The following is a 21,417-nucleotide window of genomic DNA, read 5'->3' on the forward strand; positions in this document are numbered from 1 at the left end:
GATTGGAATATAAATATCGTACTTACATTTCGGTGTGTCGTATATAGAGCAGTATAAACAAGTCATTGTCTGTATGGAATTTTAGTTTGTACTGACTTCGCTAGTGCTTTTTATGTAGCCTGTTGTAAAACTAGGCAAATACCTAGATGAGTTGATGTACCCCCTGGGAGACCTCTGCAAAATAGGCCTATGCACAGAGCCCAACCTGCCTGGCTCTGTGGCCAACTCACCCCTACTGTGTGGCCATGGGAAAGTTATTTAAACTCTCAATTTCCCAAGCTACAAGACAAGGATGCTAATATTTATCCACTGTCCAGGAGCAGGGGGAGGATTGATTAGCTAATGTTTGTAGAGTGCTCTGATGAGGCTAGGTACTGTTATTAGAAGGGGTGTGTGTGTGTGTGTGGGTGTGTGTGTGTTCGTTCTGATGAGGCTAGGCACTGTTATTAGAAGGTGTGTGTGTGTTTTTTGAAAGTGGGAGAAGAAATAGCCCAGATCCGGGAACTTCTTCCAAAAGCTACTGTGCCTCTAACAGGGATCTTCACGTGAGCACAGATCCTTCAGTGCATATACGTTAATGACTACACATCAACAACTTTATACTTTTCTCTCTCAGGAGGGTATTTTGATGTCCCACAGAGCTGACACGCACGAATCACAAGGGCTTTGCCATTTTTAAGACAGATATAACGTTATCCCACCACACACACACCTGGACACAGACACTCTCAGGCTAGCCCATAAGAGCCATGCTGCCAAACAATTAACAGACACTGAGGCAAGGTACAAAGCACCTGAATGGACACTGTGATTCTGTGCCATCAGCTAAGGGGCAAATATTTTGTTCTCTCGATGGACATCACACTCCAAATGTTTCCTGGTTTGTGTTGTTTATTGTAGGGTTGCTTGTTTGTATTTACTATTTACTTATGCTTAGGTATTTGTTTTGCTCTTGGGTTTACTTGGGCAAGCTGCTCCTTTGTACTTATTGGACCCAACTCTACCCTCAATTACACACGTCTACACCAGGAGTCCACTGAAGTCACTGGAGTGATACCAGAATCAGACCCACTGTGCACGTCACAGTTTTGTAAATAACAGCCCCTAGCTCTTATCTTCAGTAGATCTCAAAGCTCTTTACAAAGGAGGCATCATTAGCCCCATTTTACAGATGGGGAAACTGAGGCACAGAGGGGTGAGGTGATTTGCCTAAGGTCACCCAGCAGGCCAGTTGCAGAGCCAGGACGAGAACGTGCATCGCTCCTGAGTCCCAGTCCAGTGTTCTACCCACTAGGCCGCACTCTTGCCTAGAGACCTTTAACTACAAGCACCTAAAAATTCAGACGTGCTTTTGCAGTTATTATTCATACTCTGCAAGTCTGCATTGCTGTGAAATTAAACATCGGTATAGCCCTGTAAATGCAGATGGTCCTTTACAGAACGCATGCTCCCTTCCCCCCAGAACTTACAGTCCAAACCAGCCAAGCCAAAGATGGGGCACATGTTCAGGAGAGGAAGGGATGCTCAGTGATCCCCAAACACCACAGCACCCATGTGTCTTGTCCCCTGGCTCCAGGCACAAACACCAGTCTCCCACCTCCATCTCTAAATACTCAATACCCCTCCATGCCTAACTGCTGCCTGCTCGGGTCCCCAACCAGCCTGTAGAAGCTGGGGCACCTGTGAGGAGTGGGGCATTTGTGGGGAGGTGCCACATTCCCCCTTATTCTGCAGCAGCAGGGCTCCCATCAGAGTCTTGCTCCCATGGTCCCTGAGTGGCCTCCTTCCGGTGGGAGGGAGAGGTTCAGAGCAGGGAGGGGAAGGTCACAAAGGCTCAGCGTTACCTGATATGGGGAAACCCCCTGGATCTGAAGGGGCCAGATGCCAAGGACAGCAGCCCTCTCCCTGAGCCCACCTAGCCACATCCCTACACAGCCTCGGAGCTCCACACACCAGCAGCTTCCCCAGAGCTGTGGGAGGGGGAGGAAGGGAGGCTGGCTGCTGGGGCTCCCTCTGACAAAGCGTCCCCACGTAGCAGCGACGCGCAGTTTCCCATCCTCTGCAGGATTCCTCTCCGAGCAGGACGTGGCCTTGAGTTAGGACCGAATCCCATATCTTTATCAGCACTAGACTCCCTATCAGCGCTTCCCCTCCTTGGCGCCGACAACCCTGCAGCTTCGCCGAGCTGAACAGCCCCGGATGGCTCTTTCACCCCGGTGTGTCGTTCCTGGAGCCCCGGATGCAACAGCCCTGGCCTGAGCCTGCAGGAGGTCAGACTAGATGACCATAATGGTCCCCCTGGCCCTGAAGATTTATGAATGGATGACTGTGCATATGTTGAAGGTGCAACCAATTACGCTCATTCATTCAGTCCAGCGGCACAGCTAAGGAACTGCAAAGTCAGCTCTGGTTTGTTCTCCAGTTAATATGGAGATATACCTATCTCATAGAGCTGGAAGGGACCTTGAAAGGTCATTGAGTCCAGTCCTCTGCCTTCACAGGCAGACCAAGTACTGTCCCTGGCAGATTTTTGCCCCAAATCCCTAAATGGCCCCCTCAAGGATTGAACTCACAACCCTGGGTTTAGCCAACCAATGCTCAAGCCACTGAGCTATCCCTCCCCCCCAAACAATTAAACAGATCGGACGTTTCACCTCAGAACTTCCTACAAAATTCCTTTTTTTTGCATCAGTTTGCCTTAACTCGATTAACAAGAATCTACACGATGCTGGCCCTAATTACACACCAATAGACACACAGCTCAGCAAACCCAACTGGCCCATCTGAGCTGCCACAGCTCCCCCGCAGTTACGCGAAAAGAATGTCCATTGGTCTGTTCATCACGTGCTAAGGCCTCAACCCAAGTCCCATCCCAAGTAACGGCAAAGGTCTAGAGACCAGAATCATTTGGAATTCAGCTTGCGTGTAGGCACCTGCCCTTGCTGCTGCATGGGCCTCGTGGCGAGAGCATGAGACTGGGATTCAAGAGGTCTAGTCCCAACTCTGCTATTGGCCCACTGGGTGACCCTGGGCAAGTCACTTTCCCTCACTGTGTGTCTGTTTCTCCAGAGATGACAATGACAACGGCCTTCTTTATCCAGTGCTTTGAGATCTACCGGTGAAATGCACTATAGGAGTGGGGGGAGGGATAGCTCAGTGGTTTGAGCATTAGCCTGCTAAACTCAGGGTTGTGAGTTCAATCCTTGAGGGGGCCACTTAGGGATCTGGGGCAAAATCAGTACTTGGTCCTAGTGAAGGTAGGGGGGCTGGACTCAATGACCTTCCAGTTCTATAAGATAGGGGTGTGTGTGTGTATGTATGTATGTATGTATGTATATATACATATATATACACACACAGAAGAGCTAGGGATTATTATTATTATTATCATCATATTGCACCATGCGCATTATTCCAGGCAAACATTCCCACCATGCTGCCCAATGTGCCAGATACAGGGTGACATTCTACTGCAGTGTCATGGGAATAGGATGACCAGACAGCAAGTGAGAAAAAACAGGACAGAGGGAGGGGGGTAATAGGAGTCTATATAAGAAAAAGACCCACAAATCGGGACTGTTCCTATAAAATCGGGACATCTGGTCACCCTACATGGGAAGGAAGGAGACATTTCAGGTGTTCTGCCTCCAAAGACGCTGGGCTGCGGAATCAACTGCAAAGCAACCAGCTCCTGCAAGCTCTCCACGCACGGAGTTGCCGTTGAAGTCTAGGCCAGGGCTACCAGGCACAGAGAGGTCGTGCAGGGTCACACAGAATTTTAAGAGGCGGCAAGGTGACTTTCATGGGACTCCTGGTGCAGGTCAGGGCAGTGCGTGTGGTTTGTTCTGGGAGACGGGGTAACGTGCCGAGACTCTCCGACGTGTGGTCGTGAGCACAGACACGAGGGTTAATCAGTCTCCAGATCAAAGGAGGAATTACAGCCTGGACTCTGCATTCTCTGGCATTTGGAGCTGAACAGAGGGAATCATTAGGTCAGCTCATTTAGCCACTGTGTCTGTTTGAGGTGTGTTTCTTAATTGTTATGATTTGTAGCCCAGCACTGTCCGGAAGCCACAACCAACATCAGGGCCTTATGGTGCTAGGCGCTGTACACGCAGCCTGAGGCAGTCCTCGCTCCAAAGATCTTACAGCCCAAGCAGACAGGACTGACAAACGGTGGGAGAAAGGAAGCATTGTTATCTTCATTTTACAGAGGAGAAACTGAGGAATGGGGAATGACTGTGGCAGATCTGGGAATTTAACAGAGATCCCAAGTCCAGTGCCTTACCCAAAGAGCATCCTTGTCTGTGAGCAGCTTGCTATTCTGAACTGTATTGGTTATTAGAGATAATTATTCACAGGGATTTAATAAATAATTGATCCACAAAGTATGCCCTGTGACTTCCTGCACACAATGCATTCAATATTCTACTTTCGAGCCATGTTGATTAGCTTTGATTGGGCCCATAGGTCACATGGTATTGTTCCCGTTCCTTGACTGGATGAGCAGAACAGCTAGAATCCCATTTCTAGAGCAAATGCTCACATTAATAATTTAAAAGTTCCCTTTCCACAAATATTTTCTAATATCTGCTATTCCCTTGAAAATTCCTTCCAGTAAATTCATTCGCAGAAACGCAAACACAAAAAGGAAGGTCTCAGAGTAGCAGCCGTGTTAGTCTGTATCTGCAAAAAGAACAGGAGTACTTGTGGCACCTTAGAGACTAACACATTTATTTGAGCATAAGCTTTCGTGGACTAAAACCCACTTCATCGGATGCATGGAGTGGAAAATACAGTAGGAGTATATATATACATACATACACACACACACACACACAGAGAGAACATGAAACAATGGGTATTACCATACACGCTAGAGTGATCAGTTAAGGTGAGCTGGTAATAACCTTAACTGATCACTCTAGCGTGTATGGTAACACCCATTGTTTCATGTTCTCTGTGTGTGTGTGTATATATATATCCTCATACTGTATTTTCCACTGCATGCATCCGATGAAGTGGGTTTTAGCCCACAAAAGCTTATGCTCAAATAAATTTGTTAGTCTCTAAGGTGCCACAAGGACTCCTGTTCTTTTTATAAAAAGGAAGAAAATTCAAAATACGAAGAGAGACTGTGGAGGTCTTCACCCAGCACAGGTTCAGATCAAACCCAGGACATCGTCTACATATAACTGCTTTGTGATTTAATTGATTTGGCTACACATGCATAAACATGCACACAGCACCTAACACAATGGGGTCCTGGTTCACGATTAGGATTTTAGGCGCTACGACAATACAAAATAATAAATACAACTACTACTAACGGTACTGACAAAGATCCAGCAGAAGACAACCTGACATGGCTATGCTCAACCTGCTAACACAATAAACCATAAAATTGCACATTCCTTACCAGACCAGGATAGCTCAGGTATACCATACTATTGCGTATTTATAGTGTTTTAATGAGACATGCAATAGACCATAATACCTGTGTTTGTCGCATAAATCGAGTACATACTTAGACAATTTTTAATGAAGGGTCTATTATTTACTTGATAGACAGCAACATTGGGGAGGGATAGCTCAGTGGTTTGAGCATTGGCCTGCTAAACCCAGGGTTGTGAGTTCAATCCTTGAGGGGGCCACTTGGGGATCTGGGGCAAAATCAGTACTTGGTCCTGCTAGTGAAGGCAGGGGGCTGGACTCGATGACCTTTCAAGGTCCCTTCCAGTTCTAGGAGATGGGATATCTCCATTATTATTATTATTATTATTTATTATTTCCTTTGAAACCATTATATGGGAGACTGGGAGTCAGGACTCCTGGGTTCTTTTCTCTGTTCTCTCACTGTGTGAACTCTGAATGACACATGCTATGTAAGGAAACAGATGCAAGAGAGCGGTAGAGAAAATTTGAACTGAATCTAAGTCCGTGACTCAGGAACTCTCTTGGTTCTAACCACAGCCCCATCATGCACATATAGTGAAATTCACCCAAGGAATGGAGGTCCCATGAAAGACTCTCCAGGCATCATAGACATAGACTTTAAGGTCAGAAGGGGCCATTATGATCATCTAGTCTGACCTCCTGCACAACCCAGGCCACAGAATCTCACCCACCCACTCCTGTAATAAACCCCTAACCTATGTCTGAGCTACTGAAGTCCTCAAATCATGGTTTAAAGACTTCAAGGTGCAGAGAATCCTCCAGCAAGTGACCCGTGCCCCACGCTGCAGAGGAAGGTGAAAACCCCCCAGGGCCTCTGCCAATCTGCCCTGGAGGAAAATTCCTTCCCGACCCCAAATATGGCGATCAGCTAAACCCTGAGCATGTGGACAAGACTCACCAGCCAGACATCCAGGAAAGAATTCTCTGTAGTAACTCAGATCCCACCCCAGCTAACATCCCATCACAGGCCATTGGGCATATTTACCGCTAATAGTCGAAGATCAATTAATTGCCAAAAATAGACTATCCCATCATACCATCCGCTTCATAAACTTATCAAGCTTAGTCTTGAAGCCAGATATGTCTTTTGCACCCCTACTCCCCTTGGAAGACTGTTCCAGAACTTCACTCCTCTGATGGTTAGAAACCTTCATCTAATTTCAAGTTTAAACTTCCTGATGGCCAGTTTATATCCATTTGTTCTTGTGTCCACATTGGTACTGATCTTAAATAATTCCTCTCCCTCCCTGGTATATATCCCTCTGATATATTTAGAGAGAGCAATCATATCACATGGTCTCCTGTCAGGCTGCAGATGTGAGGTGTGAATGCCAGAGTGGGGCGTTTCACCCCCAGACATGGGAAGCAGCTACCAACACACAAGGACAACCCCCAGGCATTTGGGGGTCTTAAATGAAGAGCACCTGAAAACTCCCATTGACTTCAATAGGAATTGTGGGTACTTAGCACCTTTGAAAATCAGGCACTTTAAACAAACTCCTAATAATATCAGTTAAACCATGAGAGCCTGAGGAAGTTTGAGTATCGATGCCTCGAAAAACTTCACTTCCAAAAATTAAACCACAGCTTTTAAACAAAAAACGTACCTGTACCACCAAACCAACCACTTTGTTCACTCCATTTAATGCACACGTTCTCTTACAACAAACTTTTTTTGGGGGGGAAAGGGGACAGCTTAGAAACTCTCCAACATATTTTATGTTCCACCTAATTGCTTTTGACACCTTTCCTCCTAGCCTAAAATAATAACAAAATTACTTATATCTACATGGGGGCCAAATCTGGTACAACTTGATGGATTTAGTGGAGTTGCACCAGAGTAACAGAGCAGAAATCAACCCATCATATTTTAACCAAACTTCTCACTCTTTCATGGCACATGCTGGAACCAGGTGATCAATTACTTCCAACCTCTTTCCACCCTTTCCTTAACTTTTGGTTGAAACCCTGTTGCGATTCACAATGGGGAGGAAGGGGGGAAATCGACAGATCTGAAATATAGCAGCGCTAGGAGTTCTGTTTATGACATTGGAACAAAGAAATTGACCCAGCGGACTCCCTGCAGTGGAGAAGAGATGGACCAGTCTTGTGATTTAGAGATCTCAGACCTAACTGCTACACAGGGAAGCTGAGTTCAAGTTTCCAGCGCTCTCCTGAGCAGCATGGGCCAGGAGATGCCAGCGAGGCTTTTAAAGCAGCGCATTCTACAATGCAATGTCTTTTACTCCAAAAACGAACTCTCTCTCACCAACACAAACGGCCAGATGAGGCGGAACAAGAGGGGAGCAAAGATTCAAAAAGCTCAATAGGACGGGGAGTCCCGATAATGCAGAGACCAAGGATGGGAGTGAGGAGAAAGCAAATGAGGGAGAGACTATTTACCAGAGGGCTCTGAAAAATCTAATTGTACAAGGTGACAAAATCTACATATATTTTTCAAACTTGCTTTCATGCAAAAGTGTCTGGATAACATGAATTGGGGCTTGGAGAGTGTATCCCACTCTAATGCAGGACATATTCAGCCCTGGCATAAGCTGGCACAAGTCCTATTAAAGTCCGTCGTGTTTTACACAGGTAAACCTGCTACCACCGTAACTTAACTTTTTCAGGCAATTTTTTCTCTGTCCTGTGAACTGATCTGGTGTCACTGGGTCCAGGGGGACCAGTGTTGACACATAGATATTGGCATTTCAAGGTAGCAGATAGGAAGTTGGCATGTTGCTTCCTAGAAATCTATGGCTATTTGAGTTAACATGACACTAACTGTAAGAGGGAAAACAGTGCTGTGCATAAAAACCCGTCCGTTTCTGCTCATCACTAAATATGCTGGGTCAAGTTAATGGAGTTACATCCACTGCCACCTTAATTTGGCCCTTACTATTTAACCCAGCATTTCCTGGCTTGATCCCCACTAGCTACTAATTGCCACGACCTATCAGTCCCCAGTGAGTCCACATGCCAATGGCCTGTAGGTCTTTAACAAATCCCTTTCCCCTGGCATACCAGCGTGACCTTCTCAGGTAAAGTGCTAATCATGGTGCAAAGGATACACCCGATGTGCAGCAGGCCAATATCCACTTGCTTTACTTATTATTAATCATTTATAAACTGCTGCAAATGTTCATGGCGCTGTTCAGGGGTAGGACGTTGCCAAAAAGGTGACAGATCCCTGCCCTGGAGAACGCAGACGCTAACGGCACGAGGAGAGAGTCAGAAACAACAGCTAGCAGAAACCAATGGGCTAAACTGATGTTTGTTGTTCTTGTGAGTTTCTGACAATTCACTTTCCCTCAGTATTGATTATCGTTTCTTCTGGCTGTCGACGGGAGCCAGGGCAACGCTCTGATGAATGGACTGAGCAATTCCCTAGTTCCACAGCAATTTCTGTTAGTCTTTCTCCAAATCACGGGCTGATCCGCTAGTTGGTAACTTTCTTACAGAAATGTTCCGTGTTTTATACAGATATCCCGACGCTTTCTATAGACACACGGCACTTAACCGGCTAATTCCCTTCTTTCTCCAGCACTGGAGGAACAACACGGCCACACAAAAGCTGCGCTGGAATTAAGGGCTGGTAGATTTTCCATGGATATCATTCAGTACTGCGGTTTGAAAGGACAGACCTAAGACCAGGTTAAAATGGGTGTCAATATGCCCATCTTTCATCACAATGCGTATGTGTGCACACACACGCACGCACACACACAAAAAGCTTCTGATGGTTTAAAGTTTCTGTTTCAAACATATTAGATCCCGGCCCCCTGGCACCAAAGCTGATGGAAAGCATGAAACCTAAAAGACATTAAACAGAATTAACCTAATCTGACTTATGGGATTCACAGCCCTGTCTGGCCTCCCTAGCCGACTGCCCACCTGGCATAGAAGTCTCTGCCCCAGCCTATGTGAGTGCTCGTGCAGCTGTAACGTCCCAGATCTGACCTCGCCTGCCCACGACAATGACAACCTGGAGAGAACGTCTCTGGGCTGGCTTTACAGAAGGCACAATTTAGCTGTAATGTTTCTGACCTAGCCCGTCCTATGAAAACATCCAGCCAGCTGCCATGTCCCTGCTGGGAGTGTTCAGCTGACAAAATGCCCCTACCTTGCCCAGCCCATGTCAATGTCCAGTGGATATAACATCCCTGGTCTGGGCCATGGGAGTGGCCACCTGGAAGTACTGTCTCTGATTTGCTCCATCCTTATGGGTGCCCAGCCAGGCGCTGTCATGTCCCTGTCTGTCTATGTCATTACCTGCCTGCATGCTTTGCCCTTTGCCTGACCTACCCCTCCCAGTGCCCACCTGGCTGTCATCCCCCTGGGTTCCCCATCTGGCGGCCACATGACTCACATGACCTTGGCCTGCCCTGCCCAATTGTGTCCACCTGGCTGCCATGTGACCTGCCCAGGTGTGAGCTGAGCTCACCTGCCTGTACTCCGGCCCCCCCTCCGGAGCTCAGCTGGCCGCAGGCCCCCCGCCTTGCTGTCCCTTCCCCAGGCTAAGGTGTGGGCAGCAGGGGCCGCCCCACGTGGATGTCACCTGTCACTGCTGGGGGAGGCTGCAGTGAGTCTCAGGGGAGCAACTTCCAAGCCCCCTTCTTTAAAGTGCCAACGCTGCAAAAAAAAGAAAAAAAAGAAAAAGAAAAAAACCCTTGCACTCCCAGCCCCTCCAGCACTCCCAGCCCCCCCAGATCGCCTCCTCCGCCCCCTGGGTTTAGTGTCCACCCTCCATTAAGAAAAAGGGAGGGCGTGTGGGGTTGGGTTTTTTTTTTTTTTTTTTTTTGCAAAAGGGAGGGGGCGAAAACTATTTTTATTTCTTGTGCCTGGGAAAAATAATTAAGGGGAGGAGGAAAAGGCAGTGAAGCAAAATGGCGACTTTTTTATGTAGAAGGAGGAGAGAGGGAGAGGGAGAGAGAAGGCAAGGGGGGGGGGGAAGGAATCCCAGGCGCGCCGCGAAAGGAAGCAGCAAAACCCTCGGGAGGGGGCGACCGGGCCCGGGGAGGGGGCGACCGGGCGGAGTAAAAGCAGGGCCAAGGGTGGAAAAGGGCCGGGGGGGGCGGGGGAGGGGAGGAGGGTTGCCAAGGGGGGGGCTCCTTACCTCGGTGCTTGTGGCGAGCTCTCCAGGGCCCCCGCACGCACACACACACGCGCGCTTGGAGCGGGCGAGGCGCCGCTGGCTCGTGCGCGATCCCCCGCGCCCCCCTTCCCGGCTACCTTTGACAGTTTTACGGTCGGGGAAGAGGGAAGCAACTTGCAACTCTCGCGTTATTATTTTAATACTGCAACAAGCCTCCGCTCGGAGACAGTGGGCTCGCCCCCCCCCCTCCCCGGGCGCCTGGGTGGAGACGGGGGGGCTTGGAGAGGCGAGCGCGGGCACCCTGCGATGCGCCCAGGGCGCAGGAGGCAGGTGCGCCCGGGAGCAGCCCGCTTGGAAAGGTCCAAAGGTGGGAAGTGGACAGCGCTCGGGGCCCTCTTCTTGCAAACGTGGGGCCGGGCAGGGGGCAGAGGTGCAAGGCACCCGCTGCCTGGGCGCCCGAGGGCGCAGGGGACTGGAGCTGGCTGGCAGAGGGTGGCTCTGCCCAGACCCCTTTGGATCAAGGGGATAGTCCAGCCTCCACCCCGCTGGTCCTCCCAGACTCTGGGTTTAATTTACAATGGGGCTGTGTGTTGTGGGTGCAAACAGACCTTGGCTCCCCACAGGTTTTCTCTCTACTGAGGCTAGACCCAGAGGGGCTGTGCCCCACCCTGGTTAATTCTAGGGATGTCCCTCCCAGGGGGGGCTGAGACCCACTGAACCAAACTGTAAACCCTGTATTTAATGGAGACCCCTTCAAGCCAGGGAGTGCAGCAGCACCCCCAGTTCCGGTCCCTCCTCTGCAGAAGTGGACCCCCTGGCACATACCCACCCGTTACTTAGCCCTAGCAATTGGGGGCACACGCTCCCAGGAATCTGGATTAAATAAGCAAGATATGAAAGGGCCGTTTCTATCTCAGGAATAAAAGAGAAACAGCCCCTGTCCGTAGTGTCCCAAGTATTTCTGTGGCACCCGAGGGGGGAAGTTAAGCACCTGGATAAGAATTTGCAGGAGGAGGGCCTGTGTGCATAGAGTGCTTTGCAAGCGTATAAGACAATGGTCTGGATTGTTCTCTATCAGGTAGCTTGTGTCGTTTTACAACCCTATGGAAAGGGAGTGCCCACTGATACCACCACATCAGAAGGGTGAAGCTTCCCAGCCGCCTTGCCCAACTGCAAATGAGGCCAGGTGCAGAGCAGTGGAGAAGCAAGCCCACTCTTCCAAAGAGTTCGAAGTCTAAGGGCCTCATTGACTTCAATTGGAGTAACACAGCAGGGAGGGTTTGGCAGGATCGTGCCCTCCAGGAGCAGATTACTCACAAGCAGATCTTCATGAGCTGACCCGAGGAGGGGGTGGGAAAAGAGTGCAGTGAAACTATGAACAGAAGAAGATGGAACCAAGCCAGCGTGCCGTTGGTATCAATGATTATTATTGCTATTGCGAAGGCACGCAAGGGCTAAATCAAGCTCAGCTGTTGGCATCAAAACTGAGATGATTTTCTGGGGAGGAAAAAAAAGTCTCACCAAGTGTCAAGTACTGAAAAGAGCGAGTCGCCCACAGCTGGAGTTAATTAGAAGGGAGTCAGAAGGTAGGGTGGAAGGTTAGGCCCATGACCTCTCTGTACGTAACGGGGAGGTCGAGTGGTTAGGGAACAGGGAAAGGGGAGTTAAGAAACCTCAGACCTTGGAACATGTGTTACCTCTCCGTGCCTTGATTTCCCCATCTGTATATTGAGGATAAGACCAGGTGCTGTATAAGTGCCAAAGATTGTTACTGTAAAGATAATTAATAGAAATTACAGCTGTACCCAGAATTTGAGAGCAGTCATGCTGGGAATCTTGAGTCTAGTTCCTCCTTAGAACAAATGCCATTGGCTTTCTTAAGACAAGAGCACTCTCACAGACTGGCAGAATGGTTGGTAGATTTTCCCCAGGCATTCAGTGTCCCAGACCCCATCCTTTAAGTACCTTTCGTCACAGTCCATGTAGTACCTCACACACCGAGCATTTATACCTGAACCTTCATCCCTGGCTCTCAACGTGATTTAGGAACATTTGTGGATTAAGCCTCATGCCACCCAGCTGAAGTATTATTATCCCCATTTTACAGATGGGGAAACTGAGTCACAGAGCCATGTGATAAAATAGGGCCCAATCCTGAAACTACTTACAGGAACTACTCACGTGAGTGAAGTTATATGTGTGCGTGCATGCTCCTAAGGACTGCCCCCAACCCAAGGTTAGCAAAGCCAGCAACAGAACCCAGGAGTCTGAGGCCTATGTTCTAACACTAACCTACCCCAGCTCTGGGCTCTATGAGGACTTTTCCACCACTTCTTACTGCAAGCAGCACACCCAGGGAAGGGGAGCCAAATTTAACAATTTCTGCTGCAAAAAGCCTTGGAAGTAAAAAAAAGCCTCAGAAAAGTTCCTGCATGGTTCCTGGCCCTGACAAGATTGCTCAGGTCAGCTTACAGCAGGGGGTGAACAGGGAGGGATTTTCATTTGCTGGGGGAAGTTGGCACAATGTGGTGTGCAGATGAATAGCTAACACTCCCCCCCCCCCTTTGGTGGTGGCAGTGGAAATTAACAACCGCGAGTAGGAAGAGCCTTCTGAGATCTCAGAAGATACCGTGCAGCTGTGTGTTAAAACTTAGGGCCAGATTCATCCCTGGCATCTACTTCACTGAGGCCAGTGGAGTTATGGCAGAGACGAAATGGGCCAGTGGGGTGTTAATGCCGGAAAGCTAAAACAAGAGCAGCTTTTCTAACCCAGTTAGTGGGGAAATTAGATGTACGAGCCGAGCCCTTTCAACCCTCTCATAATTAGGGCCCTACTAAATTCACGGTCTATTTTGGTCAATTTCATGGTCATGGGATTTTAAAAATCGTTACGTTTAATGATTTCAGCTGTTTCAATCTGAAATTTCACCGTGTTGTAATTGTAGGGATCCTGACCCGAAAAGGAGTTCTGGGGCCTGGGGGGGCTGCAAGGTTATGGTAGGTGGGTAGCAGTATTGCTACCCTTCCTTCTGTGCTGCTGCTGGCGGTGGCGCTGCCTTCAGAGCTGGGCGGCTGGAGAGCAGCGGCGGCTGGCCGGGAGCCCAGCTCTGAAGGCAGAGCCAGCAGCGCAGAAGTGAGGATGGCCTGGTATGGTATTGCCACCCTTACTGCTGCCTGCACAGCTGGGCCCTCAGTTACCAGCTGCCTCTCTCCAGCCACCCAGCTCTGAAGACAGCAGTAAGGGTGGCCACGCTTACTTCTGCGCTGCGGCTGGCGGGGCGCTGCCTTCAGAGCTTGGCACCTGCCCAACAGCCACCGCTCTCCAGCCGCCCCGCTCTGAAGGCAGCACAGAAGTAAGGGTGGCAATACTGCGACCCCCCCTAATATAACCTGGGGACCTCCCTGCAACTCGCTTTTGGGTCAGGACCCCCAATTTGAGAAACGCTGGTCTCCCCGTTGAAATCTGGGTAAAAGCACACAAAAGACCAAATTTCACAGGGGAAGACTAGATTTCACAGTCGGTGACACGTTTTTCATAGCCATGAATTTGGTAGGGCCCTACCCATAATGCATTGAGACTGGCTTGGAGCCGGCCATCAAGAACGCAGTAAAACACAGCTGCCAGCTTAGTGACTAGTCCCTTAAAAGGCACCAAAACAATCTTTGATTTGTTAATTTCTCGTTCTCCTTTTGGTCAAGGCCCCGTTGGGCGGGCTTCTGCCATTTTCAGATGGAAAGTGCAGAGGGGAGTCCCACCTAATGAATCCCACGTCAGGAATCTCCTAGTGGGTTCCCTTCTTGTCTCCATCCCAAGGAAAGAACTTAATGAACATCTGTGCCGAGCATATAACTGTATGCTAATAATAATACCTCATAATTAGACCAGGGGGCGATAAGTGAAGGACCAGCCCACCTTCTTGCTATAAAATGAGGCATATCTGGGGCAGCATACTTCCCAGCCAAGCAGCCGGATGTGAAGAGAGGCAGGGAAGGAAGCCGGGAAAGCTGTTACTGTCAGACAGTTTCATGCACCCAGTGGGACCGTGAATCATCTTGAGCACGCTCAGAGACTCCTCCTCAGGACAAGGCCGCAAACCGAGTGCAGATGCCTCCTTAAACGCTCCTCCGTAATATCCCATATGTTCCTCCACTACCGGCCACGCCTACCACACGCACACCTCCTGAGAAACACACACCCATGTGGACAGCACACTGGGCTGCAGAACAGGAGCTCTAAGGGAATCAGAAAGTATCCAGCCCCCTGGAATGTGCTCTCCCTCCTTGTCATTGCCTTACGAACATGATGTAGTGGAGCCCTTGCTCGGGTGCCATGAAGTTTGCTCACAGCATTTTCTACGTATGAGCTATGAGTGCAAGGGAAGCCCAACCACCTAGAACAGCATTAGTAGGCTCGGATAGCAGCCAACCGCAGGTTTGACTGAGGTACCTACCTCTTAAATAGTAACTGTGATGGACTTTATATTATACTATTTTCAGACCATGCTGGGACAAGGGGAAGGGGGGCAAGAAATTAACTTGGAAATCCCCCCCAGCAAATTTAGAACAGATGTTGGGAAGCTGTCTGCAGGCAGAGAATTGTAACCATGTGCAATAGCCTTCCAGGAGGGCCGGCAGGAGCCAGAGGCAAGGAAACCTCGGAGGTCCTGTATGGAGCAATTAGGTGGTGCTGGCGGAGCGCTAGAGGTCTGAAAGGGGGAACGAGCCACGAGGAACTGCTTAGCTTCCCCCTCTCCTGGGATTTGTAAAAAAGATTATTGGTGTATAACCTCTGCACATAAAAACAGAGCCACACAGCGTGGGGGATTTCATCAAGGCAAATCGCCCAGCACAGCCAGGGGCAGGAGAAGGCGCTTTGCCGCTTCATTGTTAGAGATCAGCTGTGAGAGCTGCAGCCCAGATTCTGATCTATTGCACGAGTGTAAGTGTGAGGTGACGCCACTGAAATCAACAGCTTCTCTGGATTTACACCAGTGTGATTCAGATCAGAGTTTGGCCTCTTCTTATAATGTGTATTAGAGGGCCTAAGAGTACACGTACAGAAGAAGAAGAAAAAGTCAGTCACTCTTAGTCTAGTTTTACACCTGATTCACTTTGGCATAAAACTGGAGTGGGGAAATCAGGCCCATAACATAGAGCAGGGGTCGGCAACCTTTCAGAAGTGCTGTGCCGAGTCTTCATTTAGTCACTCTAATGGAAGGTTCCGCGTGCCAGTCATACATTTAACGGTTTTAGAAGGTCTCTTTCTAGAAGTCTATAATATAGAACTAAACTATTGTGGTATGTAAAGTCAATAAGGTTTTTAAAATGTTTAAGAAGCTTCATTTAAAATGAAATTAAAACGCAGAGCCCCCCGGACCGGTGGCCAGGACCCGGGCAGTGTGAGTGCCACTGAAAATCAGCTCGCGTGCCGCCGTTGGCGTGCGTGCCATAGGTTGCCTACCCCTGACATAGAGGGTCTGATTCTCCAGTGCTTTGCACCTTTGTCCCCATTTACACTGCATGCAAATTGGGTGTGAAACAGACAATTTGGAATTGTGGCAATTTCCCCCCATTTTGGGGGGCAGAAGGAAATGACTACAGAAGGTGCAAGGCAGTGGAGGATGAAGCAATCAAAGGATGTAAATTAAATTGATTTGCAGACCCGGCGACGAGGAAAGCAATTCCGTGGCCAGGATCAGATAAATATTTGCACAGAGACCATCTTACCATGCTCTCTGTTTAAGCCTTTTCATTTTTACACATCCTCTTCCATCCTAAAATACATCTGTGGTTCCTTCCCTCCCTCTTGCAGTGGCTCTCCTGCATTTCCAGGCGGGACGGAGAAGTGATGCTGATGATCTTGAAGGGGGAAAACCAAGGGCATTAGTCAGAGCGGGGCAAAACAAACAGCCACTATCATCTCAAGAGGCAAAGGCAAATTAAAGTGATATTAAAGATAGCCTTTGCTGGCAGCTAGTAACCCTGCTGTTCCACAGGCATTCAGCTCATCATTTATTAACTGTTGGCAAGGGAGGATTTTGCTGAGAGCTAAAACGATGTGACCTGAAAGGGCATCATATGGGACAAATGGCTCTTCACACCCATGTCTCTGAATGCTTTTCTCACTCCTGGCTTGTCCCAGTGGAGGGATCTCCATGGCTCAGAAGGACAGTGCCCTACAAACTCGGTCTTGCAAGGTATTGAGCACTCAGTGGGAGTGGAGGGTGCTCATTACCCCTCATAAAATTCTCAGCACCTCCCAGGTTCAAGTCCTACCCTTCTGCCAGCGCTGGAGACGAGTTGAGATTCCTTTCTAGCTCTCAAGTGTCAAGAAGTTTGGTGAGCTCAGACCAGCCCTTTCTGGTTCGCATCACAAAACCACCCGCAAGATTTGGCACGGTGCAGCCTGCCATGGCGTTGACCACAAACTGTCCCCACCTGCGGGCCTGTGCAGTAGGGCTCAAGGGGTCTCAGATCCGCTTCAGAAGAACACCGCTGCCGTCGGGGCTAATTTGCTCCCTTGTTGGTAGTCGCAGAGAGGCCAAGGACTGAATGGAGCATGGAGACTGAACTCCCCTCTCCAAGCTGGGTCAGGAGTGAGACGCACCAGCAGGGCAGTCTCTGGAAACTTGCCCCGCCACTGCCCGCCTGTTCTCTGGATACAAAGAGGATTCCAGTCTCCAGGGTCGTTAGGGTGGCATCTTTGGCCGGCAGTCGGTTCAAGCTATTTATAAAAAGATGGGCCAAATTTCTAGCAGCGTCTGAAAAAAACACAGAACACGGAGTGCCCCACTAGAGGGCTCACAAACCATTGAAACCCTGTTTTTGTAGCTCCAGTGAGTCAATGAAGCTCTGCTGATTTACCCCCGCTGAGGATCTGGCCCTATTTTATTTATTTTGTAAAGAGCGATTGATTTTGCTTGTTTAAGTAACAAATAACTCCAGAGTTCAGACTCTAGCTCCTGAGTTGGAGTAAGCCGGTGGAGCTGTGTTGACTTCAATGGTGCGAAACGGTTTGCAGCAGTGAGGGGCTGGACAAAGGGTCACAAACTCTGAAAGCAGAATCCATAAGTGCCCGTGTCTGCCCAAGCAAACTGGAGAACTGCACATGCCAACAGGGAAGTAGCTGAATTTGCAAAAAGCCAGAAGCACCCGATTTGCATGCACAGTTTTAGAGCAGCATCACAAATGTGGTGGTTTTGCACAGGTGCGCTCAATTACTGCTGGAGCGTTTGGAAACGGTGTCCCGAACTCTGCGCTGGTGCTTTATGCATCTTGAAAATAATTTATATTTTTATTTTTTCATAGCAAAAAATATTTACTATGACTTAAACTCAAAGTGCACACAACAAAACAAGCCCAATAGCAGATTGTAGACAATACATCAGGGGTGGGCAAACTATGGCCCGGGGGCTGCATCTGGCCCTTCAGATGTTTTAATCTGGCCCTCGAGCTCCTGCTGGGGAGCAGGGTCTGGGGCTTGCCCCACTCTGTGCTCCAGATGGAAAGTGGGGTCAGGGGTTGGCCCTGCTCCGCGTGGCTCCCGGAAGCAGCAGCATGTCCCCCCTTTGGCTCCTATGCATAGGGGCAGCCAGGGGGCTCCGCACACTGTCCCCACCCTAAGTGTGGCCCCCGCAGCTCCCATTGGCCGGGAACCACAGCCAATCGGAACTGCAGGGGCGGTGCCTGTGGACAGGGCAGCGTGCAGAGCCATCTGGCCATGCCTCTGCATAGGAGCCGGAGGGGAGAAATGGCACCTCTTCCGGGAGCTGCTTGAGGTAAGCGCTGCCCGGAGCCTGCACCCCTGTCCCTCTCCCTGGCCCCAATCCCCTGTCTCAGCCCTGATCCTTCTCCCACCCTCCAACCTCCTCGGTCCCAGACGGAGCACCCTCCTGCACCCCAACCCCAGAGCATGCACCCCCAGCCGGAGCTCTCATCCCCCCACCCCCACCCCAGCCTGGAGCTCCCTCCTGCACCCTGAACTCCTCATTTCTGGCCCCACCCCAGAGCCCACACCCGCTGCTGGAGCCCTCCTCCCCTCCCCACACCCCAACCCCCAATTTCATGAGCATTCATGGCCCGCCATACAATTTCCATATCCAGATGTGGCCCTTGGGCCAAAAAGTTCGCCCACCCCTGCAATACATGGATTGGATGAATTCCATGTTTTACGGCCTAACTTCCTACATTCCACCTAACTTCACCCTTCTTTGTTTTCTCCCATCCAGCTCTCTCACTTCACCCTCTCCCCAACCGGATTAGGGTAGTATCCCTTTAAACAGTTTGTGAGCCCTCTAGTGACGCTCACTGTGTTCTAGTCAGTCAGAGCAGCAGCACGGACGTAGCTAGGCCTCTGATGTTTGTGTGCACGTCCTACACGTGGGTCTTTGGGACTCAGCTGTGCCCGCGTGGTTTATTCATCTCGTTCTGGGGTGAGAACACCCATGCCCTAAATTAAATCCCATTCTTAGGGCCCACTCCTGCCAGCTGCTAAGCACCCTCCACTTCTAATGACTCCCACCTTTCGACCCTCAATATCAGTTGAGAGACACAACCCCCCACAACTGGGTGAATGAAGGACAAAGTAGCACCCCAAGTCTTTAGCCGTAACTCCAGATTTCTCTAGTTAGTTCAAGACTGACGTGGCAAGACACTTGGGTGAGAGTTAAAAACAGACGAAATAGCTTTCATATTGGAGTCAGAAACGTGCCCCAATGGCCCAGAACAGCTATTTCCTAACATGCAGGGATGAATCTTTGAAAATTCAGCGTCTGCTCACACACACAAGTAGGTGTTACGCCAGTTTTGGAACGTGTATTATTTCTTCATTAAACTGGAACGGTTCCTCTTCCCCCCCAGGTCTATCCTGTAAGTAGGTTGTTACACGGTGAATAATTTTAAAACACATGTTAATACCCAATAGGCTGTAACAGCTTCTTTCAGACCCATTAAATCTGTTAGAATCAAATAGAATTTAGATTTATAGAGCATCTTTCACACCCCAGCACTCTCGATGCACTTTACAAAGTAACAATAACTCCTAGGAGCGCAGGGACCATATAGGCAATGAAGTGGCCGAGAAGTCTGCATACACATGCACACTTCTGACGAGGGCAGGTGGCCATCTGCTCTCCTCAGTGCAAAGGGACCTTTAGCTGCTTCAGTGCTACGTAACGAGGCAACAACTCCTCCGGTGCTGCCCACGGACCAGTATGGCCCTGATCCTCCTTCCAATTTTAGTCAATGACAACAATCCCGTTGGGCTCTCGAGAACAGGGGCAGGTCCTGCCTGCAGGTTAAAGCGCATCACTGGAACGTCAGCACTTGGTGGCTGCTGTGGGAATAGCAACAGAGCAGTTAACGTCTGGCTTAATGGGTCGTTCAAGGAATGGTGCCGCTAACAGCATAACGGATTTTGTGTGGGGCTGCAGGTTCAGCCTGCTTCCAAGTCTCTCTCCATCATCCAGGCCAGAGGGCCAGCACTAATGGTAGCTGCCTATCCCAGGCCAGGCCTTTGGGATGTTTCGTTGGCCATGCACGGACTCCCACGCAGCGCAGACACAATCATAAAGCGTATAGCCACGTCCCTCACCTCAGACTCTCACTTTCTCCCTGGAGGGAGTTTGCTGTTTCCTGCACACAACAGTCCTCACCATCGTTTTTCACCACAATGGCCCAGTTCACAGGGATTAGAGAGACTGGTAGCAAGTGATCAAAGGGATCAACAACAGTCACTGTTTGCTATCACCCTTAATAAAAATAAATAAATCAACCGAGTGCAGCTTGGCAGTGTCATAGCCGCAGCTCGGAAACATTTGAGGTTGCTCATGGTTTAGGCTGAGGCAGTGCGATATCAGAACAAAGACAGAATCGCTAATGGTTTGTGAAACAGCACCCGGGCTATCTTCAGACCTCCTTATGAAAGGCACTTATTTCGCAGCATGTGCCTTTGATTGCAAACCGAGGCCAAGACGATTGTGTGTGGTATGAATTATGCTGATGTTTTCCTGTGCTTGCATGCACTCAGCAAATATAAGCAAAAAAAAAAACCAACCCCAAACCCGACCAGATTTAATTTTAGATAGAGCGAGGAAGCAAAATGGCTGCGATTGCAAGCAGAGAAGTAAAAAGAGGGGAAGGTTAATGGAGAATGTTCCTCCCTGAAGAGAGAAATGAGGCCACAGAAATCAAAACACTGAGTTATTTATTCTTTATATGGCATTATCGGTGCACTGTATGATAGGCAACAGAGACCATCCATAGAGACCCTTGCCCTGAAGAAACTACAGTCTAAAAGCTGGTCTGATAAGGTGCAATGCAGAACAAACCCAAGGGGGAACATGGCATTAAAGTTGGAATGCTTTGTGGGACAGATGTGGTTAGAGGCATTTTTACAAAGCTAGGAAGTGATAAAGCTTGATGTATATTAAATGGGAGGCTGTTCTATGCCTATGGGGAGCATGAAAGATGATAAAGGGACAGAATTTCAAATAGGATAGGTACGCAATTGCACACCAGTTTTGCACACATCCTTGCTGGGACAGCATGCACAACTACCGGATTTGCATATGCAGTTCCTGGGTTTCTGCTCACAGTTACCCACCTGACACGCACAATTGCTGGGACTGCATACTCAATTACCCACACAAGCCAGGTAAATGCACACCACAACTCATTGAAAATGTTGCCTGAACTCTACAGTCGGCAGCAAAAGGCATAAAGAGAGTGGTTAATGGGAAGCAGAGCGAGAATGCAAAGATCGGGAATTCCCTATAGTTAGCACACAGGTACCTTTCTATCAAATAGGGCAGATGCTCTACGCTTTACTTTTACACATTCAGGTATGAAACATCATCCTAGCAGGG

General features: G+C 49.2%; 1 protein-coding gene across 3 annotated transcripts in view; it reads right to left on the minus strand.

The window, feature by feature from the left end:
• ZNF512B (zinc finger protein 512B) overlaps positions 1-10,889 on the minus strand; it is a 63,168-nt gene extending 52,279 nt beyond the window's left edge. For all 3 annotated transcript variants that reach the window (XM_034787350.1, XM_034787351.1, XM_034787349.1), the window contains exon 1: positions 10,574-10,889. The gene's annotated coding sequence lies outside the window, so the exon portion shown is untranslated. The remainder of the gene's footprint in view (positions 1-10,573) is intronic.
• Between the last annotated feature and the right edge of the window lie 10,528 nt (positions 10,890-21,417).

Source organism: Trachemys scripta, chromosome 12 (assembly GCF_013100865.1).
Source record: "Trachemys scripta elegans isolate TJP31775 chromosome 12, CAS_Tse_1.0, whole genome shotgun sequence".
NCBI classification, from domain to species: Eukaryota; Metazoa; Chordata; order Testudines; family Emydidae; genus Trachemys; species Trachemys scripta.